Source organism: Mastomys coucha, unplaced genomic scaffold (genome assembly GCF_008632895.1).
Source record: "Mastomys coucha isolate ucsf_1 unplaced genomic scaffold, UCSF_Mcou_1 pScaffold23, whole genome shotgun sequence".
NCBI classification, from domain to species: Eukaryota; Metazoa; Chordata; class Mammalia; order Rodentia; family Muridae; genus Mastomys; species Mastomys coucha.
This window is the reverse complement of record NW_022196906.1, coordinates 50373600-50379887: the sequence shown is the minus strand read 5'-3', so window position 1 is coordinate 50379887 and position 6288 is coordinate 50373600.

Genomic DNA, 6288 nt, shown 5'->3' with positions numbered 1-6288 from the left:
GGTAATGCCATTTTCTGAAAGGTCTTACCAGGAACTGCAGTTCTTGGTATTTGAATATGTTCCCTCTTCTGAGAAAACAAGTGTGATTTTTCTACTGTTTAGACCTTTCCAGAGATAAAATGCTAATGGGGTTCATTTACTTTACAAAATGTTAGAGCCCCTATCAGGAGATAAACTTTGTGCTAGGCCTCTGAGATGTAGGTTATAGAGGCAGGCAAGTCCTTGAGGGGTGTGCCATCCAGCGAGAAAATAAACCCTACCCTGTGTAGAGCATGGTGAAGTGTTTGCTTTCGTGCAGAAAAGTGCCCCAAGTTTAGGGACAAAGGAAAAGCAGATTTCACAGAAGAGGATATAGCTGGCTGAGGCCTGGGAGGGGCCTGGCATTTTGTGCAAACCAGGAAGAAAGCAGGTCCTCAAAGAGTTACACGATAGACAGCAGCATTCCCCTAGAGCTGGGTGGGACTTGTCTGGAATCAAGTAGGTTCAATATGGCTCTGGTATAAAATAGGAGTGGGGATGCTGGAAGGCAGAGGGAGATTGTGTCTTCGTGAAAGGTAATTAAGGAAAAGTCCTGGGGCAGGATCTATGAATCAAAGCTCTTCATCAACTATAAAAGTCGAAGATGGTGTTTAAAATTAACTAGTTAGTTTTCACTCTGTTCAGAAAGTACTCTCTTCAGAACCTGAGGTGGCCTCAGTCTGCAGTCCACTCTGATTTCCACATTCCTAGTGTTGAATTCAGTATGGAAGCCGAGAAACTCACTTCAGATAGGGAAGCTTAAAAATGAAAGCTTTATTTTCTGAGCACTCTAGGAGGCACCCAGTTCAGGATCTGAATCACATCCCCTGAAGGGGGAGAGTAGACATTTTTAAAGGATGGGAACACAAAGCATGGGGGGAGTAGAGTTATCCAATTGTATTTGGACATTATGGGTTAAACAAGGGCATACTTGTTGGAGACTGGGCCTCATCCAGGGCACCTGGCTTCGAAATCTTTAACTCATTCTCCTAAACATTAGGGCCAGAGCTCAGAGTGGTAAGACAGAGGAGCGGGCCAGCTGCACATAAGTGGGGCATAACAGGCAATTGGTTATGTAGTCTTACAACTTATGCACCTTAGTTTAGGTAGCAGCAACTTCTATATTCTTTACTGGTTAACAGACAATTAAGAAAACTTTTGGGGCTGGAGAGATGGCTCAGTGATTAGGAGCACTGACTGCTCTTCCAGAGGGCCTGAGTTCAATTCCCAGCAACCACATGGTGGCTCACAACCATCTGTAATGGGATCCAGTGCCCTCTTCTGGTGTGTCTGAAGACATCTACTTTTGGAGGGCTGGAGAGATGGCTGAGCACTTAACACTAGCTGCTCTTCCAGAGGTCCTGAGTTCAATTCCCAGCAATCACATGGTGACTCACAACCATCTATAACAGGATCTGATGCCCTCTTCTGGTATGCAGATAGAGCACTCATAAATAAATAAATTTTAAAAAAAGAAAAGAAAAGAAAACATTTGGAGAAGTGGGATCTGTTCCTTCCTAGGCCTGGGAACATGAACCAGTCTTTGAGACGGCTGCATTCAGACAGCTGTCTCCTTACAAGTTGTCCCTGAGATGTCTGGATGTCTGGACTCAGACAACTGGTTACAACAGAAGCTGTTCAGCTACAGGGAAGTCCCCACGTCCCTTAGGGTCTGGGACCTTGAATTTAGTTTCTCCCTATGATTAAATGGAGTCTTAAAATGGATGGCAGTACTTAGAATAAGTTTCTTTGACTTTGACCAACACTAGGACTGCTCTTATTGGACAAACTGACATCATTCCCTTCAACAGAAATAGTGTCTGTGAAAAGACTTAAAGGGATCCAGGGCAGGTCTTGTGACATGCAATGGTCCTTGGAGTTATTAGCTCTGAAGAGTGATCTGGCCAGAAGTAGTGCTTAGGCAGAGCCTGGTTCCACGGAGCAGAGCATCCAGTGCAATTCCCTCATGTATCTGCTCTTTTGGGCATAAGCTGCTGTGATCAGACAGGGAGGACCCTGCTTTTACTCTCACCCAGTGATAGAGCCCACTAGCTACAGATACAAGCAGTTGCCTATAGAAGGTCTTTTTAGTATTAAGGTCAGATTTGCAATATGAATACAATAGTGTTCCTTATGTCCAGGAATATGTATAAACATTAGACATTTAGTTTCTTCAGGCTGGCCCTAATCTTGCTTTTCAGCCCAAGCAAAGCCTTGAATTTTCAATCCACTCTCAGCCTCTCAAGTAGCTGGAATTGCATGCCTTGGCCACCAGGCCCTGACTCGTTTGATTGTCTTCAGAATTCTTTAGTCTTCTTTTAGCAGCCAGCTTTACCAATCTGGGGTCTCTGCATGTCAGAGTCATGCAAGGCCTGGTTTAGTAATAAGCCTCTAGTTTAGAAATAAACTTGGCAAAGCCTGGTTTCAAAATAAACCCAAGCTTTGGATATGGGATGGTAGCTTATGTTTATAATCCCACTACTTAGGAAGCTGAGACAGGAGGATTGCCATGATTTTGAGGCCAACCTGTGCAATAAGACACTGTCTCAAAAATAAATAAGTAAAACCCAAAATAAACCTGTAAGGATTACTTCCTCAAATCACCCAGTCTGGAGACAGATTCATGTATAAGTCAAATCATGTATCAACTAAATTTAACAACAAGAAAATTTGGTATTGTTGAAATAAATATTTCCTAGTATCTTTAGCTGAGGCACTGGTTTTATTGGCCATACATAATAGTATGTCTCCCAGTCATATTTCTCTGGGAATTATGGAGCCACTTACTTATGGTTCTGTGGGTGGTTGAATTTGCCATAGATTTTAAGAACAAGTACTGTAAATTTAGTCTTGTGAATTTGATTAAAAGGAGAGCCTTGTGATATTGACGTGAGTGGCTTGCGCTGTGTGTGACCTGAGGCCATGGTGGTGCCTGAGTCTGCTCTACCACCGAGGATTGTGTGTGGGTCCATGGTCCTGCTGCAGCCCAGGCCCATGTTAACATCTGAAGGCCATGCAGCCTGCTGCCGGCTGAAGCCATGTTGATGTGAATGGCCTGGGCTGCCACCTGAGGCCATGTTAATGTCCTTGGCCTGGGCTGCTGCCAAGGACTGTGATAGTATCCATGTTCTGTGCAGTGGCAGAGGACTGGGTTGATGTCTATGGTCTGTACTGCCATAGGAGACCAAGCTGAGGTCAGTGGTCATCTGCTGAGATGAGTATCTGCTGATACTGAGATCATGTGGATGGCCATGGTCTGTGCTCCTGATGACTATAAAGGGCAAGGAAGCTACTTTTGCCATGTGTTGATGACTGTAGACTCAGAGTCATGAAAGAAGGAAATGGATGGTTTCTGTGACAGTCCCTACCCCCACCCCCAAAAGTTACAGCCTAGCCAGAAAGTTATCAAGGAGAACTTTTAAAAATTGTGATAAGGATGCTAAAGTGTAGCTCTCCACTTCTTGTGGGGGTTGCGGGTGGGGAAGGACTCAGTTTTCATATACACACAGAAACAAATCTTTTATAAAATGAAATTTATGATTTTACCCTTCTTATGGTATTATGGTAAGATTAGATAAATAAAAATTATTTAATTTTTAAATTAAAAGGCCAGTGGGAAATGGATCATGCTCCAGTGAGTATATGGGCAACGTAAATTAGACTTTGTGTGTGTGTGTTGGGGGGTCCCAGTGGAGGGGAGCAGACTTGGGAGGACTGGGAAGTAAGAGTGTTTGGGGTTGCTGGGCAGTGGTGGCGCACGCCTTTAATCCCAGCGCTTGGGAGGCAGAGGCAGGTGGATTTCTCAGTTCAAGGCCAGCCTGGTCTACACAGTGAGTACCAGGACAGCCAGGACAACACAGAGAAACCCTGTCTTGAAAAACCAAAAAAAAAAAAAAAAAGAGTGTTTGGAGTTCATGGTATGAAATTCCGAAATCAATAAAAATATGAGAAGAGTGAGCAAATAAGCAAGCAAGCCTGTGGTGGAATGCGTACCTGTCATCCCAGCATTTGGAAAGAAGAGATAGGAAAATTAGGAACTCACAGTCAGCCTGGACTTCATGCTTGCCTCTGCTGGGATTGAAGGCATATACCACTCTGCCAGGCTCAACTTTGAATTTTTTGTTAGTTTTATGTCCACTTCTGACTCTGCTACAAGGTTTCATGCAGTGCTGGGAATCAAGATCTAACTCTGGGCCATTGCATGCTAGACAAGCACTCTGCCAACCTTCATGGCTTCTCCCTCCCTACCCTTTTTTTTTTTTGGTGGGAAGATGAGAGTCAGACTTGGGTTCATCCTGTATTGTGTCTACAGACGTGCAGCAGCATGTTTAGCACTGGTAACTTTTGTGTGTGTGTGCATGTGTGCATGGAGGTCAGAGGTCAATGGTGGGTATCTTTCTTAATCAGTCTCTACCTTATATTTTAGATGGATGTGTCTATATTGGCAATATAGGTCTTCTATATATGTACGTATATGTGTGTTGCCATATATGAGTATACATATACACACAGAAACAAATATCTTTTGTAAAATGAAATGTATGATTTTACCCTTTTTTTTTTTTTAAAGGTTTTTTTATTATTATACATAAGTACACTGTAGCTGACTTCAGACACACTGGAAGAGGGCGTCAGATTTCATTACGGGTGGTTGTGAGCCACCATGTGGTTGCTGGGACTTGAACTCAGAACCTTTGGAAGAGCAGTCAGTGTTCTTATTTGCTAAGCCATCTCACCAGCCCGATTTTACCCTTCTTATAGTATTATCATGAGAGTAGATAAATAAAAATTATTTTATTTTTTAGGTATTTATCTTTTTGAAGACCTGGCTGGCCTACAACTCACTATGTAGACCAGAGTAGCCTTGAATTCATAAAGATCTGCCTGCCTCTGCTTCCTGAATGCTCAAAAACCTATGCTATCATGACCAGCTGAAAATAATTTAGGACAGTGTCTTTGGGAAATATGGTAAGACTACAATGTCAATTTATTCCAGTCTATGTACATACAGTATGATTTATCACTAAGTTACTGATGGTCATTATGTTGCTCCCAGTTTTTTCTTTGGTTCTTCAAACTATTTTGTAGTCTGAGATCTGTCTGAGCAAGATAGCCATACGATACTTGATTTTGTTAGCTCAAGACTGTAGTTGGGTCCGGTTTGGTGACATACACCTTTAATCCCAGCACCTTGGAGTCACAGGGAGGTGGATCTTTGTGAGTTCAAGGCCAAGCCTGGTCTACATAGAGAGTTCTAGACCAGTCAGACCTCTACATAGTGAGATCCTATCTCAAAAAAGATGGTAGTTTGGGGCCAGTGAATACGTGGCTGCCATCAAACCCAACAACCTGAGTTCCATCCCTAGGACCCACATCTCAACTGAAAGAACTGGCTCTTGAAATTGTCCTTTCATGGGGCTGGTGAGATGGCTCAGCGGGTAAGAACACTGACTGCTCTACTAAAGGTCCTGAGTTCAAATCCCAGCAACCACATGGTGGCTCACAACCATCCGTAATGAGATCTGACGCCCTCTTCTGGTGCATCTGAGGACAGCTACAGTGTACTTACATATAACAATAAATAAATCTTAAAAAAAAAGATACGAAAGGTACATTTAAAAAAAATTATCCTTTCATATGCGTGGTATGTACAGGCATGTGTGTCACAGGCATGTTAAATAAATAAATGTAATTCAAAAAAAATCTAAAATCAAGTTGGGCAGTGGTGGTGCTCACCTCTAATCCCAGTTCTTGGGAGGCAGAGGCAGGCAGATTTCTAAGTTCGAGGCCAGCCTGGTCTACAGAGTGAGTTCCAGGGCAACCAGGGCTACACAGAGACACCCTGTCTCAAAAAAACAAAACAAAACAAATCTAAAATCAACCAAACAGAAACAGATGGTAGATAGCTGCTTGTGGTCACATACACATACAATCCCAGCACAAGAGTTCAAGGTCATCCTCAGCTAAATATGGAGTTCTGAACTACAGAAGACTCATCTCACAAGCACAACAACAAAACAAAACAAAACAAAAAAAAAAACCAGGCCAAACAGAAAAAGACTATAGCTCAAGACAAACCTAGAAGAACATGGCAACCTATGCCTGCAACCCTAGCACTTAGGCAGCAGAATTGCCTTGAATTCCAGCCAGCCTAGGCTAAAGAGTGAGCCCCCTCACCTCCGAAATGGATATCTTCTAAGGCTTTTCTAAGATTTTTCTCTAAGAGCAAAGCTAGCCAACTAGGTGCGTTGCACTTAGTTTTTTGTGTCT